The following is a 25,343-nucleotide window of genomic DNA, read 5'->3' on the forward strand; positions in this document are numbered from 1 at the left end:
GCTCGAGAGAAAGTGACTCTCGCATTCCATTCTTCTTCATGTGCGAGTTCAAATGTGTCAGCGAATGGTTTGCAGGAGATCCTGTTACTGGAGTAGCGCAGCCCTCATGAGGATAAGATGCCTTGGCGGCGAAGACGAGGCGGGATATGTGTGAGATGATGAGCAGCCTATTGTTGAATTCAGTGGTAACAGGAAAGACACTGCTGAACACGAGATCGTAGGTTTCATTCCGACGACCGAAAAGGCTCTCGCGTACCGAGCTTTAGGTACAGGTTACAGAACCATGCAGCAAGTAAAAGTGAATCCGGGACCTGCCACTATGGCGCATCTTGCAGCCGTAGCGTCGCTTCGTTATAAAGCCCACCAATCGATCATGAAAGTATAGACTGTGATTGTGATGGTCAAATGTAGATGACATGAGCTTTTTATGTACAGTCGTGAGCAAAAGTAACGGACCCCTGCGAGTGCTTGTTGAAAAGCATGCATGTGCCGCCTTGCACCACGCCGCTCATGCCAGTTCCCGCGCAGCGCGCAAGTGCGTTCCTATAATATTCATCGAAACGACATCCGCACATGTGTACTGCACCGGAAAATACGTCACAGGAGCTTGAGCGGCGAGGCGCCAAGTGGGGCTGGCATGCTTTTCGGCACGCCATCACAGGGGTCCGTTACTTTTGCTCATGACTGTACGTATACGGGCCATCCATACTCATTTAATTGTAAGCAGTAGTAGTTGATGGGCACTTCATTCGTTACTTTGAAAAAAATTAAATTATCGGGTTTAACATGCCGAAACCACTTTCTGATTATGAGGCAAACCGTAGTGAGGGACTCCGGAAACTTGGACCACCTGGGGTTCTTTAACGTGCACCGAAATCTAAGTACGCAGGTGTTTTCACCCCCATTGAAATGCGGCCGCTGTTGCCGGGATTCGATCCCGCGATCTCGGGCTTAGCAGACCAACACCATAGCCACTAAGCAACCATGGTGGGTCGTTACATTGAACACACATTCTGTCGCAAACAGCGCGAATAACGGTGCACAAAAGTATACTCTCCTACACACGTACTTGTGTAGTAGAGTATACTTTTCTCTCGTTGTCCTTGAGGCCTTGTTTCGCCATTTTAAATTTAATAAAAAGAAACAAGGTGAAAAAAATACGAAGCCGGCAGCAACGGTTGTGGAATACCTCGCATTGTGAAATGCTGCGATGACAGCAATTATATATATATGTTTACAGAACACGGCTGTCACTCTTGTTCTATCGAAGCGATCCCGAAGAAAATTATATGAATATTAGCCGCTAAGACGAGTCTAACAATATGCCGAGATCTACGGTGGGAGTATGGTTACAGAAAACGCCTGTAACTCTTGTTCTATCGAAACGATCCCGAAGAAAATTATATGACAATTAGTCGCTAAGACGAGTCTAACAATACGCCGAGTCTCATTTACTTTTCGTAATTACGTAGTTCACAGTGAAGTTGTAAATATTGTGGAATTTCTGTGTGCAGTCAATACATAGACTTCTGCGGGAGGGAGACGGACAGCCCCATGTGTGTCCGATAGAATAAAACTCTAGTCCTGACAAGTTTCATTCAGCGAATTAACTAGGAAGTATATGCCCAGCCGCAAATTACAAACAAACGTGTTTTTTTTTCGTGCATTCCTTTGGACTGCGCACCGGTCAACGCATATCGTCGCTCGTGTCGAGGCTCGGTTTAACGGCCACCTGCGTCTAAACGGCGCTCCGTCACAGCTGTGTCGACAACACTTGCGTCTTTAGAGCGTCGTCGTAAAAGAGCCATGGCGGTAGCTCTGCGTATGTATGGCGTAGTGCGTGACTTAGTGCGCGCCTGATATTTTTTCATGTATTTCGCATGAATGGCGTATACATAACTGTATGTATAGTTACATAGCAATAAAACTCTATACTAACATAATTTGTACCACCTTAGCAGCTTCGCTGGTCAACCACTTTCACAGGGTGGCATTCCTCCTCAATTTTTCTTGAAATCGCATCTCGATTTGCCTCGCACCTGTAAATGCACAGCAGAAATAGACGAGGATATGCACAACTTTTGTCAGATGTTTAGAATCCATTGCTTGAGTGTAAGTCATAGAGTTTCTCACTATATTACCTAGAGGGAAATCTGGCGCTGCTGCGCTGTTGTGTGCATGGGAATATCGGTATATGCTGACTTCGGATTGGCGTCGTTTTCAGAGAGCCAGGACACCTTGAAGACGCGAATGCAGCTTTTTGCGCACAAGACGAGGACGAAGAAGAGGCTGAGACACACGAGTGCAGTCTTACAACATTGTTTTATTTTGAAGCAAGTGACCACATATATAACAGAAGCTGTGACGCATCACGTGTGCGCTGCCTGCAGAAAATACCTATCTCTGCGCAAGAAGGATAGCTCCTTACTGGTAAGGGCGATGGACGGTTTCGACGTCCAGGTGTCACCCCACCTGTCAATCAATTCCGCTTCGATGATTTCCCGGGTTAACTGATCACAATTTCTGCTGACGATTGAGCATGCACTATATACCGGCTTACACATGACCGTACTTATGGCATCTGCCTGATTACATGTACAATTTCTACAGTGGGCATCCAAAAACCTCTCTCTCATTTCTATCACATTGTAGCGATGCTCCCGTAGCCTGTCACGCACCTGGCTAGCACCATTCCGTCTGTCACAGTTGTTCCTTTCCTACTAAAGCGGCTAGTAAAAAGCTGGTTTCACTTTATTATTACACAGAAATATGTTTGGTTTAAGAGGAAGCTTTAGCTCGGGCCCAACTCCGACGCGGCCTATTCAAATACATGTAAAACGCAAAAACGTTTTTATGAGATAACCCCTGGACCGATTTTGATGAAATTTATTGCATTTGAAAGAGAAAGTTAAATTCTAGTGACTGTTGGAAGCGGAATTTCGATTTAGGGCTTGAATTTTCTTAAAACGATTTTCAAATATTTGACCGTTTGAAAAAAATAGAAGCACGAAGTTTACAAATTCATAGCTCTGCTTAAAGAACTGATATCGCGGTTCTGTAAACGGCATCCATTAGATCATTCAAAGCGGACAAATTCAATATGTCATTCTACATCTTACGTGAATTTGTTACGTTGCTTACAACGGTTTTGCAAAAGTTGTATTTCCCTATGATTAAATTTTTTTATATTCATGTGTAAGATATCAATTTTGTCCGCTTTAGATGTACTATTAGATTCAATTCACAGAATTGTATTATAATTTTTCGTGGTTGAGTTACAGAGTTGTAAACCTGATAGTTTCGTTTTTTGAAAATTTTTGATTTTTGCCAATTTGTAATAAAAAATTGACGAACTAACTCAAAAATTCGAAACCAACAGTCACTAGATATTAAGTTTGTCTTTTAAATGCAACAAACCTCGTCAAATTTGGTGCAGTGGTTGCCGAGAAAAACGAATTCTCCTTTTACATGTATTTAGATAGGAGCCCTCGAGCTAAAGCTTCCTCTCAAAGCTAAAACTCTCAAAGCAAGACATCACGCTGCAACTCTACCATCAAGTCATAGATCCGCATCAAGCTCCCAAGCTAGATACAAGATCCATACTCAAACTGGATCTCAAGAAAGCATTTGACAACGTAAGCCATAATGCAATACTAGAAGAACTTTCTAACGTAAACTTAGGGCATAAGACATACCGATATATAGCGGATTTCTTTACCGGCAGAACTGCTACCTTGAATATCGGAGGACTCATGCCGAACATTGTAAACTTGGGTGACAAAGGCACGCCTCAAGGATCGGTGCTATCACCCATGTTATTCAACATCGCACTCATTTATCTTCCGAGAAGACTCGAGAACATTCGGTGCCTAGACCGCAGTTTATATGCGGATGATATAACGTTATGGGTGACGGGTGGCAGTGATGGCGAAATCCAGGATACCCTGCAGGAAGCAATAAATACAGTCACAATATACGTAGAACCGAGACGACTCTCATATTCCCTGGAGGAACCTGAGCTCCTACTAATCAAACCAAAATACCAACGAAAATCGCAAGCCACTAACGAACAATGAATTGCCTTGGAAAGGTATACCCGTACCCCAAGTCTCATGCCTAAGGGTACTGGAATTGTACCTACAATGTGACAAAAAAAAAAAAAAAAACACCACAACAATCAAACGCTTAAGGACATTCACGGCACAGGTGGGCCGGCTTAGTTCGTGTATTGCTACCAGACACACCGGCATGAAAGAGAACAATATCATTCGACTAGTACAAGCCTTCATCATCTCCCGTATAGCGTATAGCGCACCATTCTTAAATTTCACGCATACCGAGAAGCACACGATTGACATAATGATTAGGAAAGCATTAAAATAAGCATTACACGTTCCTCCAATCACAACAAACAAAAAATTATTAGCCCTAGGATTACGCAATATACTGGACGAAATTGTAGAAGCACACAGAACATCACACTATGAACGCCTAACGCACACAAAGGCTGGACGGACAATACTAAACAAGATGGCAATACAGCACCAGACGGGAATTGAAGAGAGATATTCCACCGGACATCAGGAAGATCTTCATAATACCCCCAACCCCAAAGAACATGCACCCAAACCATAACGCAGAGCGACGGAAAGCAAGAGCCCAAATACTCAACAAAGTGCTCAAAGACGCTGAACATGTGGCTTATATTGATGCTGCAAAGTATCCGTCACAACTAGCCATGGCACTTGCAGTTTTTAAGGGTACAAAAATGGATATCGCAACAACTAACTCCATACGTACCAAACCCCCCGAAGAAGGGGAAGTGGCTGCAATAGCTTTAGCATACGCATCAAGCAATGCGCCATGCATCATCACCGATTCCAAAGCAGCCGTAATTAATTACACCAAGGGACTTATATCATCTCAAGCATATCGAATTCTCATTGCAACACATCCTACCCACAGAAGAACTGTTCGACTCATCTGGATGCCAGGCCATGCAGAGGTAATTGGGAACAACGCTGCGAACGACGCTTCCCGAGAAAGTGTCCACCGGGAGAGTCACTTGCGTCGCCCCTCTCTCTCTGGACAAGAAATCCCCGATGAGACCCAAACAGAACTACGGCCCCCAGAACCAGAACCAGATCAAGAAATAACAGCTTCCCAATACGAACAAATGACTACTTACGGAGAAATGGAGCCTTCTACAAACAAGCACTTTCCCTACGCCACTACCCATGCACCGAATACACCCAGAAGCATACTCATCACACTGTAAGACATGCAATACACCACGTGCGGACATTATCACATTATATGGGCATGCCCATCAGCTCCAAACAATATCAGACACAGCATAAACCACAATGCTAAAATAAAATAAACCTGAGCAGTGGGAGGCTATATACTGCTCAGCGAATGCCCAGAAGACCAGCTCTGGACTGTCCGGCTGGCGGAGGACGCCGCTATAGTTCAAGGCCTGGCCTGTGTCTGACGGAAAGAGGAGCTTTATGGGGCTAGCCTCCCAGCCTCTCCGTTCCGCTTTCGAACCCTGCAGGGACTTTTCAATAAAGATTTTTTTATCTCTCTCTTTCTCTCGTACAACACCAGCCAACACAAGCCTCGCCCACCCATATACCGTCATTCCCATGACAGCACAGCGCCCGTTAGAAAACTCCCACATACGATGGCGCCAGATTTCCCTCTACGTAAAACAGTGAGAAAATGTGTGGTGCAAGGACTTCCCTGTCATGCAGAGTGCCGGTGCTCCTGTAACACCCCTGGCAGTCGCAAGCTCTTTCGATTTAAGGCCAACGTATAAGGGCCAGACTGAGAACCTCCCGTCACTTCAAGTCATACTCACAGTGGCTTCTAAACCTGTTACAAAATCTGTACGTCGACAGCGGTGGTGGGATAAAAAAGTTTCTGCTGCTTTCGCATACGTTCTTTTTTTCTGAAATCACTGTAGTGGTGTGTTACCTTCGAGGCTTCTACACATGGATGTAGTGTGTATTATGACATGCAGTTGACCTTAATGTGCGCATAGCATCGAGGTTTGAACTTCCAGCAGCGTAGAGCCCTCTGCCATTCAAGTCGCAGATTTACATACTTCGCACGTCGAAAAGGCCCTGAAACTTCTTCACCCTTATCACAACCCACCGCGATGCTTCGGCGCTTCTTGTAAGGAAGCGTGCATGCATGCATGCACGCATGTGTGCGTGCGCGCGCGTTTTTGTGTGTGTGCGTGCGTGTATGTGTGTGAGTGTGTACGTGTGTGTGTGCGTGCGCGACCCCTACGCCGGCTTTAACTTCACTTTTCGATATCCAGTAAGCGCTGTTTATGAAAACTTATTACGATTAAGGCCTGAATACTTACACGCGCTAAACAAGTTCGTGCTGACGACTCCTCGCGTGTGCCGGCGAAATATTTTTTATCTTCAAAGCTGCGAAGGCGCGCCAAAAGAGGTCAGCACGCAACAGAACGGCACAGACTAGAAAAAAAAAAAAAAGCTTGGAAGTCATCATGCTTCACTCGAGTGACCTTAATGCGATAGCATAATGAGATCCTATTATTCCGTGATTATATATTGACATCCGGATGACTTCTCCTACCTCATGGTCACCTGTGTATTATGACATCAAGATATACTGCTGCTATCAATACCTACTCCTGTCTTCGTTTCTAGATTGTCATCATCTTTTCCACAGAAGCATATCAGCAGAAAATTTGTTTTTTTTTCTTTCTCCCAGGCACGAGACGTGCTATACACCACATCTATTGCTGTATGACATACCATCCAGTTACCGCTATAGAGATCAATGCATACTGGCAATACTTATCACTTAATAAGCACTGCCATATATATCGCTTTGCTACAACCACTCCCATACAGCGCAGTGTGGGAGAGAGCTCCACGAAATACTGTGCGCTCGCTGCACACTCACGCAACCACCGCTGCTCACCCGGTCACATGCCTTCTTACGTCACATCGCTCCGCTGCTCCTTCTCCTACACGTCGTTGCTCTTACCCCGCCAGTTGCTCCGTCGAGGACATACCCCCCTACATCGCCGAAAGCCTGTGGTGATCGTGTTGCTACAGACAGGGTTAGCCTGACAGACTGGTCAGGCTGTTGCTCCACCTGACCGTCTTTTTCCGCGAGTCCACAAAATTTGTCAAAGCAACGCCTAATGTATTACAAGCGACGACGGCTCAGGCAATGTCGTATTTTGAACATAAAAGTTGATCCCTCTCTCTTTCTAGGAGAAATGTCGGCAGAATGCCTGACACTTCCTTGCGCACTATTCGTGGTCTTCTCGGGAGTATTTAGTCTCTCTTGCACTATCTGAAAATATGAATCTGTACCAACTAGCGTAATCGCAGCGCTTGTTAATGTGCTTCCGGGAAGACCAACTGCTCTACATCCGCATGAGGAAACCGTCTTCTTTTCATGCTGCTCAGATGCTTCTTCAACACAGAAGCGCTGGCAGGACTAGGTGAAATATGCTCCGTACTTCGTTGTACCCAGAGTATCTCAGTTCAACGCCGAAGGCCCACTTTTTGATCTGCATATTATATCTTGTAAAAGCTCTGGCCACCTTCTCCCCCACCACGGTAGCCAATTGGAACTACCTCTGGTTAACATCCCTGCCTTATATGCAACCTCTCTCTTTCTCTCTCTGGTGAGGACGCGTATCGTGCATGGCTAATAAGATCGGCCCACCAACATTTTCGACTACTCCTAGATTGACCCGCGCTACAAACACGGATGCAACGGCCCAGTTTTGATCTGCGTAATTCTATCGCATAAACAATAATTCGGCTGAACCCATCTGACGATGATGTCAACGTTAATGCGATTACACTCCGTATTGCCACTGCCGAAACGCGCCATGTACGACGCGTGTACTGCAGCCGGGATCCTCTCTCGCACATCCCTCTGGACACGCTGCGCCATCTAGCAGCGCCGCCGCGAAGTCGGCGTGTGGCGCGTGTGCGAATTAATATCTTTAGGCAAGATTGTCTGAATATACATGGTGTCCCTGCTAACTTGGACCAAGATTTTAAAAATAGCCAGGAACACTAGAGAAATCGTACCGACTGCATATTAGCCGTAGTCGCATGCGCTTACGGCCAGTATTTTTTTCATCACGAAGTATTACGTAAATAATGAATTTTAATTAGCGAACTTTTAATTATTGTATGAATCGCAAGCATATAAATTACAATGTTGTAGGGCATCTTAAATAACCTCCGAATCAAGCATTTATTTGTTGGCTGAAGTTGTCCTGGTTGTTCTATCCAAGAAAAAACAAAAGCCCGCGAAATACGTGAAATACGAAATAGATGCGCACTCGCACGCCGTTACTCAATCGCCTACAAGCAACCATTGAAAGATATACGGCTGCATTCTCTTATCGTCGCATCGTACAAGACTCTGCTACGCTTATCAATGCATCAGCGGCCCCGTATCGAGCTGCCGCCGCTAGTCAAGCCGTGTATCCGTGGTTATTCGCTTGGGAGCCCTTGAGTAGCGGCGCGCGAATCCGTGTCATATGTACAGGGTGTACATATGACGCGGGTTCGATTCCGCCCAGCATTGGATAAATATTAAAGGATTTCTCTTGTGACTGAAAAGTGGCGCAGTGACCCAAGTTGGCTTAAAAGAGGTTCATTGAAGAGCGGCAAGTTGGTCGAACGGCTGATTTCAGGCTCGGTGCCCTCAGAACAGCAGCCCGATGCCCCACCCATTGGATCTTGAACTACTCAGCGACTGAAGTTGGCGGGAAATAGGTTAGGCGCGGACAGACAGACATACTGCAAAGTGGGTGTAGTTTCCAAATAATGCTAATCGCATTTAATGAATGCGTGGATTTCCCGAAAGACGGGCACATGGCCTCCATTGACGCCATTAAGTAAACTGAAAAAACTTAATCACGGGAGCTGTTTCCTGCTTCAGTTATTGGGTTGAACGCGAAGAGTTTTCAGGTACTGCGCGCGTGACCGGACATGCTGTCAGACAGTACATGTCGTCACTCGGTGTTTGTAAAAAGTATCTAAGCCACGCTGTGAGACCGTGCCGGTGTGATCATCGCCGGACCCTGTCGCAACTCTATTGTAGCGCATGCCTGGCTCCTAGAACGCGCGTGTACCGTGCTTTAGGCGCATGTTAATGAAGCCCGCGGCCGCGCTTTTGTGGCGATGCCTTCCGCCCGATTGTATGCCACTCTTATCATCCACCATTCACGGCCAGCTCATCGCATTCATAACATGGGCGAAGTGTCGCTCTGACCGCTTACGAAGTGCGACAAGCGTGAAAAGTCATAGCATCGGAAAAGGCGTCGCTTGAGTATCGCCACCCAGGTGGTCAAAATTCAACCGGAGCTCTCCCCTACGAGGTGCCTAATAGCCCACAGCATAGCATTTCGGCGTTAGAGTGCATTAAAAAAAGTAGCCCTAAGGATAGCGGCTCTGCCGTCTTTACCTTTATCTCCTAAGGGCACGGTATTCTTATTATGCCTCGCCAGTGCGACTTTGGTGACCTCTAAATGAAATAACGTGAGCCGTTAATGTATCCGCTGCCCGGAACAGAAGTATTTGTTGCTGCGCCTAGAACAGCCCCATTTATCTGTCGTTTGTTCGGAAGGAGCACGCTAACGTGTTTCATGCCGAGCCTTCTTGTCTCCTCCTCGCCGTTCGTTCGTGTTACAAGCACATTAAACTCGACCTCGGCGTGCCGGAACATTTAGGTCAGACGTTCAAGACGGCGCAGTTTCGTTGAATCAGCGACGCGTCCGTGCATCCAACTTCCGAACGACGACTTGTGTTTGCCATTCCATGCGGCCCACACCGCCTTCCGAGTTTGCATTCTTCCTCCGCATTCGTTCTTTTTCTGCCGGAACGATAGAGGGGAGAAGAATGTAAAACATGATCTTGACCTCCTGGCTTTGGCACCCGACACGTCCTCAGCGAGTGTATGCGTTAACCTCACTGCAGATGACTGGGTAGCGCCTTCAGCCCACAAGCCGTGCTTGAATTTGCATTCCTCTGCTCGGGCAGGGTTCAAATTTTCGCAGTTGCTGGCAGTGAGAAAAGAGTAAACACCGGCAAGTGTCTCTGCAGACAACCGCTCCGCAGGCAGGATAATGAAGAGAGAGAAACGGGCCCGACCTCGTCTCTCCTCCTTCCCCTGTTTCCACCGCTGGCTTTCGCGCGAAGGAAATCGCTGAAACTCGACTTCACGGTAGCCCAGGTAGCCCGTCTGCCCTCCTTACCCGATCGTTTTCTTTCTTTCTTCCTTTCTTTTTTATCTTTTCGCGAAAACCTTCTCGCCTCGGCTACGTACGCCGGACGGAACCGCCGAAGTCGCTGCTGCTTGGGCCAGCCCCTACCATTCGTTTGTTCCGCACACCTAGCTGCGCACACTGAGCAGAGCGGAAGTTTTCTGCGCGTCTTCGACGGCCTCCTCCTCCTCCTCGCTTCCCCAGAACGCCACCGTGCGCCGGCTGCTGCTGCTTGCTGAGGTCGAACGGCCGGGCAACCGGTCAGATGTCACGATCGGATTGCGCGCGTCCGTCCGTCTGTTGCGGGCCTCGACGGGTTCCGGGAATGCCCTCATTCCTGTCGCGAAGCGCCGGCGGGTTGGCCGACGCGTGTTCCCCAGTTTGCGCTGCGGCCGTTTAGACGCCTCCGGCGTTTCCTCGGGCTAGGACCGTGGGTCGTGTGCTGCGCGATCCCGCGTTGTGCGTGCTACTCTTGCTGCGTGTGGACAAGCCGACACGTGTTTTATGTGGCAGCGAAAGGCAACCGTTGGCTGCGGACGTTTTGTCTTTCCGCAGTGAGTGGCCCGAAGGGAATGGTAGAGCACGACGCTGTAATTTCAAGCTCCATTGTTCTTCTCGGCGAAGTGCGGTGTGTATCTGGAATCCTGGAGTGATTCATCCAGCGGAGGCGGAACAAAGGCTGGGCCATGGCTTGGTATTCATCGCCATCCTGATGTGTGCAGCTCAGATCACTCGCATCAATCACTCAGCTTTAAGTACTCGCTCGTGCAGTCCACTTGCTAAATTCGGCGGCAGGGTCCTGTGGTGGAGCCACGATCGCGGTTTTATACACAGCGCTGCATGTAGCTTTTATCCGACGTTGGCTGCAAGGAATTTGTGTTTCAAGTGAAGGTCTTTATGGCGAAAATACGGGCTAGAGCGCTTGCGTATTCTCTGGGCTCTCATTGAATGTATTTATAACGTAAAACGTGTGTCTTAATTTTGTGTATGTGTGGAATAATCAAACTGAGCCTTAACTTTTTTGATGGCAAGGATAAAGTTCAAATCTTCGTAGCAATGACATTCATATCTTCGTAGACCTCATCTGTATCGTCTCACATTGTGTTGTCTAGCAGAAGAGTTTTTCAGTTATATACGCCTTCAGCGTTTCAAACCGACTGATTCCTGTGCTTGGGTCAGCGTTGTTACGTGATATAACATTCCTCTAACGCTACTTCCAGGCCAGCTCGTTCCGTCTAGGTGCGGCTGCTCCAAGAAATCACTATTATATTGTGCATTCTTCGCGCAGGTGTCGTACACTGGACGTTAAAACGTTCTGGAGTTTACTGAACATTCTAGAACGTCAGAACGTACTGTGTTACAGCGTCGCAGGGCCGTCGTTGCATACAACACCTTATAAATTTTTCAGTTTTAGTGACGACGTCTGCACAACAATCTGACACGTGCGCCCTCTGGCTCGCTCACTGTAGTTTTCGGCATGTTGCATATTTTGTCCTCTCTTGTTCAGCGAAAGAAAGCGCTACGCACTGTGTGACTTGGGCGTCGCTTAATTGGACCACCGATATTATTCTTGGAAGTGGACTCCCTGCTTTTGACAATTATTGGGATTTGGAATATTTGCCGACAAGCTATATCTCTGTGAGTAACTATTTTTTCTTGGCACTCCTGTCCACATAATTTGTCATTTCATTCTTTAGACTCGAATTGAACTATAGTTTCTGCTGTTAACAGGTAATTCATCTTCCCGTAGCGGTGCATTCATCTTGTAACATTGCGAAGTCTGACTGTTATGTGGTATCATAAGCGACGGGTTTCTCTGCGTTCAATATGGGTTGTTTTATTGTTCCTATAACCAACATGCTTTGATGAGCAATTGTCACGAATAGCTTTACTTTCCATTCGAGGCCAATACTTTTCTTCTGTTCCTAGGCATGGGGTTTTAATTGTTGCGACAATTTTGAGGATATTTATTCACACAGAGCAGATGGAACGAAAACTCCAACTTTGGTCAAGTAGGCGTGTCTTGATACCGTTTACGAATATTCAGTAAACATCTGCCGCGCTGCGCGTGAATTTGTCGAGACCAAATGAATGGATGAGGTGGCAATAGATCGTAATTAATCTTACTGACTTTATCGCATTCAACATTTCAGGAACTCGTGCTTTTTCACCAATCGTCTCAGCAGCATTCGAGCGGCTGTGGTGTTGCACATACATGTATCGTCAGTTTTAGTGCGCAAATCTTCCACTTGGACAGAATGCCAGGAGTGTGAAGGCAAATCAGGCTCAAATGCACACGAATGTACAGAGTTTAAACTGAAGCTGTACCACAGCGTGGATAAGTAACACCTCGAACCTGAGTATGCGGTAGTTTCTATTAATATCGCAATGTTTGGTGGGCTTACTTGACTCGCATTTCCTGTCATTGCTCTCTGACCTCCGTGTTTCACCCGTTAACCTTACTCCGTGCGTCGGGGTCGTGGGGATGCGTTGCCAAGTTTGCCCGCGTACCAGCTCGAATACGGTGACCATGTTCTTTAGAAAATTGCGCGTCACCATGAGGACTAGAGACATTGACTGCGAATGACCTTTGTGTATCTGAGTGCTCCGAAAGTTTCCGAAGAAAAACGGAGATGTACTCCACGGATCGGGAAGATCAGAAACTGCCCTGCCTCTACGTGCCACTGGTGAGACGATTGCAGTAGTGTTTTTTTTTTTTTTAATCTGCTCGCTTACTTAGTGCATATGCTCGAAAACATGCTGTGCTTTCGATGTCATGGCGGTCCCAGAGCTATATTTATGTGTTTTTTTAATGGTACAGCTGAGAATACTTATACCTCACAAATTATTTCACTCCACTATGCGCCCCCCTCACTCATTTCCATTCTGCGGCACGTGTCACTTTAAAGAACCCCAGGTAGTCAAAATTACTCCGGCAACTTCCACTACAGCGTCCCTTATGAGTCGTAACCCACTGTGCAGTTTAGAAGGGACGTTAAAACCTTACAATTTAATTCTGTGTACTGTGAGAGGTCTGTCTGTCCGATCTCACAAAAGAAGGAGAAAGAAAGTCAATTGAACATTTCTTATGAGTTTGGAATGCGAAAGCATTAACGACCAATTGAACGCCCCTGAGTGGTCCTTCGAGTTATGAACTTCTCGCGCACAAGCGTGTGCGTTGAGACGCTTGGCGCGTTTTGATTTGGCCTTACCGAGGCGCAGTTAGAACGCAGGCGAGAGCTTGTGCGGACGAGGAATGCGAGCGAGGGTCCTCTCGCCACAGGCAGCCCCTGGCGCACTATTACTGCAGCAGGTGCTCCCTTTCGCCCGCTCTGCACCGTCGAGGCACGCTCGTGACTTGGCGTCGCGGACAACGGAGAACGAGGCGCCGTTTCGCTCCTACAGATGACAGACGCGGGCTTTTAGCTCAGTAAGCCCTTTGACACTTCCGCATCAGAAAAAAACAAACAAAAAAAAAACGAAAGAGAGCAAAACAATGCGAAGAAGAAGGAAAATAAGGGTATACATTTTATACAGGACATCCTTTGGGGCCACAGCCTTTCTAATGCTTAAAAGAACGTACTGTTACGCGCGGTCAACAAGATCCTAATAGCACGTGAGCGGATTTGTTGCCGTTGTAACGAACCACTATTGTTTATGTCGTAAGTATAGGGTAGCGTGCTTGAATACAAGTGGCGGAATCAGAAACTAGCTAGAAGGCAGCTCACGTTGGTCAGCATGACAACAAATCTTTAATACGCTGAGAGGCGTTTTTGTTCTTCCACTAGCACTTTCTGAAGCAGTGGGCTTTGTTTAAGACGTCGGCAAATTTTATCTTATCGTGCTCTATGCATTTATGAGCTTACATTAGTTTACCTCGCTGATATGCGCGAGTTATTCCCGCGAGAATCGCCCTTGTGACGCGCTATAGCGACACTAATGAAGCGAATGAAGGCAGCTGGTGTAGTTTGCGAGATCGTCACGCTTGCTGTCCTGTAGTAAGCGTCGCATGCGACATGAAGATATCACGGAGAGAGAGAAAAAAAGGAGGAGTTAGCGGACATAATACAATATAGGCTTTCTGGCTAGATGGTACTGCATCTTGAAAACGGCAGCGCTTGACACACACCGGACGAATGGAGAAGGCTAGTGTGCCTTTCTCTTCGTGCTATGTCTGCCAAATGCCGCGGTTTTCAAGGTTAATGAACCATGTTCGTCTGAAAGAAATAAGTTCACAGAGTCAGAATCATGGAAGTCGGTGGATGCTGACGTAACGCTGGATATCTCGCGCCCTTTGGAGACGCACGAGATGCAGCATAGACGAAGCAGCTGCCGACACCCGCCCTGAACAGGTTGACCCACCACGGACACTGTTCGCTCACTCGCTGACTTGTCAATCAATCAATCAATCAATCAATCAATCAATCAATCAATCAATCAATCAATCAATCAATCAATCAATCAATCAATCAATCAATCAATCAATCAATCAATCAATCAATCAATCAACAGACAGACCGAGTACTGTGAAACAGCTTTTGTCTGGCCATGTGACTGTTTCACAGTGCTAGTATTGAAGTGCGCATGGGGAGGGGGGAAGTGAGTATTTTTTACGGTAACGTCAACTTTGTCTTCGTTCTCCTCTCATTTAATTTATTTATTCCCCGATTTTAATCTCACCCGCCGTGGTTGTGCAGTACAGGTCGTGGGTTTGATTAGCGGCCGTCGCATTCCCATGTGGGTGGTTAAAGACGCTCGTGTACGGTGCTGTTGTACTGTGGGTGAACACCAAAGAGCCGCAGGTGGTCGACACACACACACACACACACACACACACACGCACACACACACACACACACACACACACACGCACACACACACACACACACACACACACACGCACACACACACACACACACACACACGCACACACACATATATATATATATATATATATATGGCGTCCCAACTATGATGCATGCACCGAGGTTTAAAAAATATACAAATGCCACGTAGCTGGACAGAGCCAAGGTAATATTGTTTGCCCCCTAATTACATAATTAGCCATAATTCAATAATGACCTTCCTAAATATTATAATTAGATAAAAAGCCTCAGTGAGAAAATTGTAGAGCGACATGAAAAACTCCCGACACAGCTTTCTGTTGTTCCGTACATGCTACATGAAAGTGTTCATGTAGTCAAGGGTTCGACGAAAGTTCGTCTGGTCAGGTAACATGATGATGAAGAAATTGCGGTCACTGACCAAGTCAAGGTGAAATAACACAGATACGTTTTTTTTAGTGTGATCAGGGAACCCGTACGGGTCCCAAAACGTCTCTGTGTTATGTCACCTTTACTAGGTCAGTGACCGCAATTTCTTCATCATAAAAGTGTTCAGCAGAATAAAAGGTGCAGCTCGCTTCGTTCACTATGGTTACCTCCAGGCAAGCAACCACAGCAATTCGATATTGCGTACCGTAACTTGTATGGTTATGGATTACGAACACTTGGAGGACTGAAAACCCCACAAGAGCTACCACGTTAAAAAAATATAAAGAGAAAAACTAAAACAGAAAGAAATGCAGTCCAAGATGCCGGAGTGGTCTTTCATTAAAGAAATTCCCCTCACCCCAATATCCTTTAAAGGAACTTTGAAAAATCCTCACCTTTATGGTGCCTGCGCAAACCTGGAATACGCCTCTCAATCCCAGGAATCACGCGGAAAGCTAACATGCCGTCGTTTGCCCTGAAGCAGGCCACATTAGGCCTACATTACATGAGGTGGCCGCGTATACGTTAACATCGATAACTCAGTCACGCCTGCAAGTTTAGCTGCTGCTGTGGTGATACCAACAAGATCCGCCAAAATACAGCTAAAAACGTCACATGTATCATCAACGACAGCTGCTGAACTGGTAGCCCTGCGTGCGGCTCTTCATTTCATTCAGGAGGAACCACCCCATGCATAGTCAGTCTTCTGTGATTCCAAGGAAGCCCTACAGAGTGTACTCTCAGCAATGCGCCCTGGATCACATGAGCAGCTCGTCGCAGAGATCAGAGAAGACCACCATCGCATAGTTGACGAAGGACACGATATAATATATCAGTGGTTGCCTAGTCACTGTGGCATACAGGGCAATGATCGAGCAGACGCAGCTGCCCGATCTGCCCATGACGGCGTCAACTGCGTTGCCATTCAACTTTCGAGAGCCGACGCACCGAGAAAACTTTCCGCACTTGCGCGTGACCTGACATTAGCTCAGTGGAATTCATCCGGGTTCACATGTGCACGCCCTCATACCCTGGACCCTAATTTACAGCTCAGTATTCTGGCCGACCTTACACGACGCAACTGTGTGAGTGTGAGTGGTTTTACAGGGGAAAAGGAAGAGATAATTGTACAGCGCCGTTACTGCCTCTCCTGCGAGGGCACCTCCACGGCGCTGTACGGGTGAGGGGAAAGGGATAAAAAGAGTAGCGAAGAAAATAGAGTGTATGAAGGGAGAGATGAAACAATCGCGCACCTTCTTGGCGAGTGCCCTCGTTTCAACCCGCAAAGAGCAGTTCTCTCAGCCACCCTCGACAAACTGGACAAGCGCCCAATAACAGAAAACAACATCCGTGGAAACTGGCCTACGCAGACATCAACGCGATCCGCTATGAAGGCGCTGCGGCGGTACTTAAAAGACACGGGACTTTCTGACAAATTGTGACTGTGCACTGTGACGTAGGATTGTACGGTGACACTGAGTAACACTATAGGAACGCTTTTGCAGACTGCGTGACAGTGCTCACAGAAACAGTTCGTGCGTACGTGCGTGTGCGTGCATGTTTTTCCCCCCATTTTTTTTAAAACTCTTTCTCTCTCTCAACTATCGCATTCCTTTGACCCTCCCCCTGTACAGGGTAGCTAACCGGAGATGATCTCTGGTTAGCCTCCCTGTCTTTACTTTTCCTTTCTCTCTCTCTCTCTTTCTCTCTTGAAAAATGCAGGAACAACTTTATCGTGTCGCATGTGGTTGGGCATCGCATTTACCAATTCCAATTCATTCCTAATAGGAATGACCAACAGCGCGGTGTATAATTTTTGCGGGTGCGAGGAGACGCTAGAGTACCTTCTGTGTCATTGCCCATCCTTGGATGCTCGACGACGTACTCTACAAGCTAAACTCAGGCTACTAGGTGATAGATTTCTCTCGGAGGAAAATATCCTGGGATCATAGCCTATGCATTCTTGCATGCGAAAGGCCAGAAAAGCCCTTCTGCCCTTCGTGAAGGCTACTGAACTGTACTAGCGCTTGTGACAGTGGACATTCCTCTGCCACTGACACTGTGAATGATTGACTCTTTATTATTTTTCTTCTCTCTCCTTCTTATCTATTCTTCCTCTTTCCCCTCCCCAAGTGTAGGGTAGCCAACCGGCACGTCCTTGGTTGACATCCGTACCTTTCCCTTTTTGTTTCTCTCATTCTCTCTTGGGAAATGCAAGAAGCGGCAAGCTCTAGTCGAATACACCAGTCGAATACTCTAGTCATTAGAGACGCTAGCAATATTGCTGGAACAAAATGAAAGTTAGTGATTTTAAGGGAGATACTGAATTCCGAAGTACCGAAGTAGCACACGTGCATGGAACCAGCATAGAATACCTACGGAGTAATTTGAGTTAGCACAGGATGATCCTCCGGGTGCTGAATATGTGTCGAGAACAGGCACGCTTTGCCACGCCGCTCGCCGTGAAACTTGCGATCAGCGCAGTTAACGGCTTCCACATTCTGCAGCGCGCCACGCGTGCGAAAATGCGGGAAGCAGCGTTCCAGTTCACGGTTCGCTGCAGCTATCCAGATTGTCCGACGCGTGCTCCGATCGAGAAGGTTGCAGCTATTGTTGTTAGATACTTGTACGACACAGCCCTCCTAACATGTTTTTCATGGAATCGTAACATGTTTTTCATGGAATCGCAGACAGGAAGCTTAGTAGTCTTAAACGCATCAAATGGAATTGTATGAATCGGGATGAGTGATAAGTACATAACCTTCAGCGACGTTATATCCAGGAAAGCGCATAAACAAATGCGCATCGGTGGAGTTTTATATTCTATATGTTTAGCCAACCCTCTTTGTTGCCAAAAGAAGGGCAGCCGTGCTTGCGCGTTCAGTTCAGCTTTCTCAAACTAGACAGTGTAACGTGCGAACGACAAACAGGATTGCGGTCATTTTCCCCGCATGCGGTCGCTCAGACGTATAAAAAAAAAAAGAAAGAAGACGAGACTGTTATGCCTACGTTAAATTTCATCGGCAGAAAATTTAGGCGCTTGCCTTGTTGTACTAGTCTGTGCAGCATTGCAGAGTAGAGCCGGCGTTAGCCGATGAGGTTTCGAGTTCACACAAACATATTCACACGTGAGAGGAATTCATAATTCATCTGCATAACTGCGCTGGCCAATTAGGATAGTTAACTATACTACCGCAGTTCACGAAGGGCCCTTACGTGCAAACATCTTTGATTACCTGGCGCGAGCTCTATGGCCTCCACAAAGCCGCAAGATTTCAATTCGGCAACCTGTACCCGTGACCGCAAAAGCTTTCAGAGTTAGGGATCTCCGAAAAATAAAACAAAAACAAATACAAACAAACAACATTGCGGATAACGCATCCTCCTTAGAATTGCAAGTCACAGTGGATACTTCGCCGTGCGGCCCCTACACTGAATCCGTCAAAACGAGGCTCCCTAAAGCCGGGAAGAAATGTAACCCCACGACCTCCGAGCTTCTTGCGGTTCAGAGAGCCTGTCACTACTGCGGCCGTGGGTGTAGAATGCTTCTTTCAAAACCTCACACTTGATATAGAGTCAAAATTAAGCGCAAGGTACGCAAACTAGAAAGGTTATTTCGCTCAATTACTCCTCCTCCTCCTCCACTTGAAAGTGCTGTGATGGCATGGCTATTTCATTTACTTCAGAGACCTAGCAGACTATAGGGTTTTGTATGACGACTACATGGGCTATCACGCTCGTAGAATATAGATCTTCAGCGAAGTGCTTGAAATAAGGGGCCCTATAACGTAAAAATATTCCAATATGTTTTTATTCCATTCTCCTGGCGTCAAATTTGCGCAACCGCCGACGCAAGCATCGGGCGGTCACGCGCAGGGTTGTCTGAACAGACCAATCAAGCGCTCTCTTCCTTCATAGGAGGTCACTTTTCTTTGCTTTAAAAACGAATAACATTGCCTACACTGAGCGGCTTGTCTTATCTCATTGGCTGACAAGAGGCGAGGAGTACGCTCAAGTGGAGAGGGATTCGTGGGGCTTAGCCACTGCACTGAAAATCGATAACCGGATGAAGAGGGTGGTGCCGGCGTCTTTGACTGGTCCGCTTTCCCTTACTTAGCTTGCGGTGGCTGGTCGAAAATCGCGGCGGCATGCAACGGAAGCTTAAGAATGACGCTAAAACGGATCCGCAGCTAAGAATACTTGGCATAACGAGATCGTAAACGTGCCGAAAGTGCTCGAAAACGTTACACGGACAGACAAAAAGTTTTATTATACGCAAATGATATAGAGTCTCCGGCTCTTCGGCAGGGGCGAGTAGCCAGTGCTGGAGCGATTGGCGGCAGCCATCTTTTATTCCTTTCGGAACGGGGCAGCCTGCGGCTACTCCGAAGAAAACTCAGTTTTGTTCGGCATATTAATGCATCTTTAACACGTACACGTCACATTGACGCGGTGAGTTTTTGCGGTTTTGTGACGTCGCGTGACAGGCAGGTGAAGTGGGTGCAGCCGAAAAGTTTTGACCAATAGCCGAAGGCTAACGGCGAAAAGGCGTCGAATCAGAAATCACTATTTTTCTTTCGTTCGGTGAAATCATGCATAATCAGTGTGTACCTGTAATATCAGATGGGAAGCTATCGCGGTTTTCGTGACATCGCGTGACACAGCTGAACTAAGGGTGGTCCAAAAAAGTTTTTGACCAATCGCGAAGGGCTGATTGCAGAATTGGAATAGAAAAGTTTGGAATAGTTTTACGTTATAGCGCCCAAGAGTACGGCAGTGTCGGCAGGGCCATTCCGCTCTTTACATGGCTGGACGAAGAACGAGATGGAATGGGTTTTAGTATATCAGTATAGATAGCGGACCGGTAAACATGTTGAGCCTCCGAACTCAGAATACGAGTGGGAGTCACGCCAGTCACACTAATATTGGCGAGCGTGGAAGTATGAATACGTGTTCCACGATTTTCTCACAGTGTTTGAGGGAGCATTGGTCTTTAGAGGATCACTTTTGTGCCTGTATGAAATAATGACTCGTGTGTACGCCTCGAGGAGTCGGTCGAGAGACGCACAGCTTACGTCGGCTCCACTAGTATTTCGCGGTGTCCTTCCACTGGCTCCGAACGGAGACCTCCTCTTTGAGCGGCGGTTTGCGCAGAATGGCCATGGCTGTGTATGCGGTGTGTGAGCGCCTGCGCTTTCGCCACGGCTCGGCTAAGACACCTTCGTGGTCTGACTGACCAACGTCTCAGAGGAAGCAGTGGTGGTCGTAAGGTGAATTACTGCGCAGACAGAGGAGAATGAAGTGTATAGCGTCTTCATCGCGAAAATTGGAAAATGTAATTCACGTCATCCACTTCGAACGCTACTATTGTTCGGTACGTTAGTGAGAAGAACCCTCGTTATTTTTTTTTAAGGTGAAAGCCTTTCTAGGTTCATGCTGAAGTTTGTGTCAGCAGACCTGACCGCCAGAGTGTCCGCCGAAGCGTCATCACGCCATATGAAGACAGATTAATGACAGATTAAAGAATGAAAAATGATTGGTAGTGACAGTTACTGAATGATAACGTTACAATAGAGACTGGTAGAGGTTAATAATGACTAGATACTAATAATGACTACTAATGACTCCGAAATGACCAATATGTCTAACGACGGCTTGTAATGACCACATTTGATTACAAATGACTAAAAATGCTTAGTTGTGAGCAGCAATGACTAAAAGAAAGAAGAGAAAGAGAAGAGGCAAAGAGAAAGAGGAGGATCAAAAAGGAGGAAGAGTAGGCTTTCGCCGTTCACCTCTTAACAGAGATCTTAAGAGATCCTGTAATTTTTTTTCTTTTTGCCGTGCCCGTTTCATTCCGGCTTAGTATAGTACTTGCAGTACCCGCCGTGGTGGCATCGTGGCTTTAGCGTGGCGCTGCTATAGGCCCGAGGGCGCAGGGATCAAATGCCGACCACGGCGGCCGCATTTCGATGGGGGCAAAACGCAAAAGCACCCGTGTACAGTGCATTGGGTGCACGTTAAAGAACCCTATAGGGGGTGAAAATCAATCCGTAGTGCCCCCACTACGGCGTGCCTCATAATCACATCGTGATTTTGGCACGTAAAAAAAAAAAAAACCCGGCATTCAATTTAATTACCTCTACTGCGTAGTACTGGGCGGTGCACTCTTATAGCGCGCACACGAAAGTTGGGCTCGCGCTGTGCTCCGCGTGAGTCGCGGACGCCGGCGGCAGCACATTCCACGCACTGCGAAAGCGCGAATTAGCGCTGCCTGGCCCACGCCGTCTGCTGACAGAGGCGGGCGCTTAGCGGCTTGCCACGAGGGAGCTTGCTTATTCATAGCAGCGACAGCTGGCCATCCCATAGTCCCTAGTCAACAACGAATTCGGCGTCACTTGCCAGGCCTTAACAACTTGTCCTTGAAAAGAGCGACCAGATCTCTCCGCTGCGTGTCGCGAAGGGCTGTGTAGCGGACGGCATGGCGTATGCGGCGCCATAGTTTCATTATCGCGCTGAATGTTCGCTTGCGCAGCCTATCGAAGCTGCTGCCGCCGGTGTCCACAATACCCGCAGCTGGCGTGACACGGAGGAGCGGGGGTTGTGCTTACGCGTGTTCATAATAATGGTGGACTGCCGTCACACAGAAAATGGGCACTTGTACGAAGTCTGCGGAAAGCACGTGGCTGTCCGAGCGCCCAGGCTCTGCATGGTAAACCTGGAGTTTCTATCGACGCCCCCAAACACCCGAAAACTGTTCAAGCCGCACGGTCTTCCCTCTGTCACCATGTTAAACAGCGCCAGAGGTCCGTTCGGTTTTCGTGTGACTAATGAGCTAGCGACGAGGCGGTTCTTTGCAAAAGTGTTTGTGTCCGGGGAGCATAGAGGAGTGCTTCGGTGGGGCGTTTTTTTATCTAGCTTTTGCAGACTTGCTTTAGTTTTTGCTGGAATTATTTTATGTTCATCCCTAACCATTTTGAGTAGCATGTAAGGCGTTTGGATAAACTAATATCTCCAGCTCTGATTAAAGCATTTCTCGTTTTCTCATAAGGAACATACGGGGTGATCATTTTTAAGTTTTACGGAATTTTTTAAAAGTCGCTTCTAGCAAATAGCATAATTCTTCTTCTTGTGCTGCGTTATTCGAAGAGGCGGGTATTACTAGCCCGAGAAATCGAAACACACATTCAACTAATTACCAAAATTTTACTAATTAACTTCCTAATTGAGTGACTTACGACACATATTAAAATTTACGAATAGTAGTCGGTGAACTTGTGGCACGTATCCGCTTGAAATGAATTTCCAGGATGAAACCATTTTCAAGATGTTTCCCAAAGTGTGGGACGAAATACATGGGCATTCTAGTTAATTTCTTGCTTCAATGCATAAGAGAGAGTTTTCCTAATATAAGTAAGTGGAACAATGGATTTTTATGGCGAGTTTGATGGCGCCTATCTCCGAACTGTTATCATTCTGGAAATTCATTCCAAGTGGATACGCCTTTCAAACTCACCGGCTACAATTCGTAAATTGCAATGTATGTCCCAAATTATTTAATTAAGAAGTTATTTGATGAATTCGCGTTAATTAGTCGAACATGTGTTTCTATTTCACGAGAAACTAATGTCCGCCTCTCTTAATAATCAAGGTCAAGGACTAGAATTATATTATCGGCAGCAAGCCGCATTAAAAAATTCCGTAAAAGTTAAAAATGATCACCCCGTATTCCGGAAGCCTTTTTTTCAAGCAGGAAACGAGCATCCTTTTTCAAAAGCAACGAAACCAATATTAGCACAAGTGTTGCTGATTCCTGCATGCGTCGTGTCGCGCCCATGCAACTTCTGGGCTTCGAAAGGTATGCACAATGAGGTCGAGGGTTCGCCTCTCTCTCTCTCGTGCTTTGCAGCAGTGCTGGTGCAACAGAAGAGCGAGTAGACATTGCGGAGTCAGCGGCGGTCATGTTCGCAATGGCTTCCCTTTTCCGCAAATGCTGTACAATTCTGTACATTAGGTACGTTAGCTGACTCTGGTTCAAATGTGAGGCTAAAGTAATTTAAACGCTTACAAAACACGCACGCCCACACAAACAGTTTGATGCAGACGTTGGGTAGTTTAACAGTTCAATAAGAAAGGAACCGAGGGAAAACAAAATTGTATTTCAGGTATCATCATCATCAGCCTGGTTAAGCCCACTGCAGGGCAAGGGCCTCTCCCATACTTCTCCAACTACCCCGGTCATGTACTAATTGTGGCCATGTTGTCCCTGCAAACTTCTTAATGTCATCCGCCCACCTAACTTTCTGCCGCCCCCTGCTACGCTTCCCTTCCCTTGGAAACCAGTCCGTAACCCTTAATGAACATCGGTTATCTTCCCTCCTCATTACATGTCCTGCCCAAGCCGATTTCTTTTTCTTGATTTCAACTAAGATGTCATTAACTCGCGTTTGTTCCCTCACCCAATCTGCTCTTTTCTTATCCCTTAACCTTACACCCATCATTCTTCTTTCCATAGCTCGTTGCGTCGTCCTCAATTTAAGTAGAACCCTTTTCGTAAACCTCCAGGTTTCTGCCCCGTACGTGAGTACAGGTAAGACAAAACTGTTATATACTTTTCTCTTCAGGGATAATGGCAACCTGCTGTTCATGATCTGAGAATGCCTGCCAAACGCACCCCAGCCCATTCTTATTCTTCTGATTATTTTAGTCTCATGATCCGGATCCGTGGTCACTACCTGCCCTAAGTAGATGTATTCCCTTACCACTTCCAGTGCCTCGCTAGCTATCGTAAACTGCTGTTCTCTTCCGAGACTGTTAAACAAAACTTTAGTTTTCTGTAGATTAATTTTCAGACCCACCCTTCTGCTTTGCCTTTCCAGGTCAGTGAGCATGCATTGCAATTGGTCTCCTGAGTTACTATGCAAGGCAATATCATCAGCGAATCGCAAGTTACTAAGGTATTCTCCATCTACTTTTATCCCCAATTCTTCCCACTCCAGGTCTCTGAATACCTCCTGTAAACATTTCAGGTATACATCAAATTTATTTAATTTTTTCACCGGAATGCTTGTTAGCACCAAGAAGGGAGGCCGCTACAGTAGACGAATTCAGGGTAAAGGGACCGACGCTGGTGACATATTACAGACATCATGCCGAAATATTTACCAGCGTCACATATGCTGGCACAGCGTTACTTCGCAAAGTCAAAAGATATAGGTATCCCTAGTTTAAGAAGGAAGAAGGTGGAGAGCCTGGCATCTCGAGAAGAACATACCAGCCACTTCTTTGAATACTAAAAACACAAGTATATAGATCAAGCTTTGCTGAAGAAGCGAGCACAAGAACCCCTACACACAAAGAAAGGAGGGCATGTCACAGATAGATAGATAGATAGATAGATAGATAGATAGATAGATAGATAGATAGATAGATAGACAGATAGATAGATAGATAGATAGATAGATAGATAGATAGATAGATAGATAGATAGATAGATAGATAGATAGATAGATAGATAGATAGATAGATAGATAGATAGATAGATAGATAGATAGATAGATAGATAGATAGATAGGAGAAAGGAAAGGCAGAAATGGTTAAACGGACGAACGTCCGGTTTGATATCCAGCACTACAGGGGAAGGGGCGGACAAATAGAGGAAAAAAAAGAAGAGGGAAAGAGCACTAGTTTGCGCGCACATGTGAATATGCGCAGCAAGTCTATAAATGGTCGCATAGAACTTTAGGCTGGAGGTACTGCAGTAATGCTGCCATTGCTTACTGCGGCAG

The 25,343-nt window shown here is 46.6% G+C and overlaps 1 protein-coding gene across 2 annotated transcripts in view; it reads left to right on the forward strand.

Annotated features, from left to right (window-relative positions):
* The window catches only part of LOC126548419 (uncharacterized), a 115,244-nt gene that overhangs the window by 60,128 nt on the left and 29,773 nt on the right, over positions 1-25,343 (forward strand). The gene's annotated exons all lie outside the window — the stretch shown is intronic.

This window comes from Dermacentor andersoni, chromosome 1, assembly GCF_023375885.2.
Source record: "Dermacentor andersoni chromosome 1, qqDerAnde1_hic_scaffold, whole genome shotgun sequence".
Lineage (NCBI taxonomy): Eukaryota > Metazoa > Arthropoda > Arachnida > Ixodida > Ixodidae > Dermacentor > Dermacentor andersoni.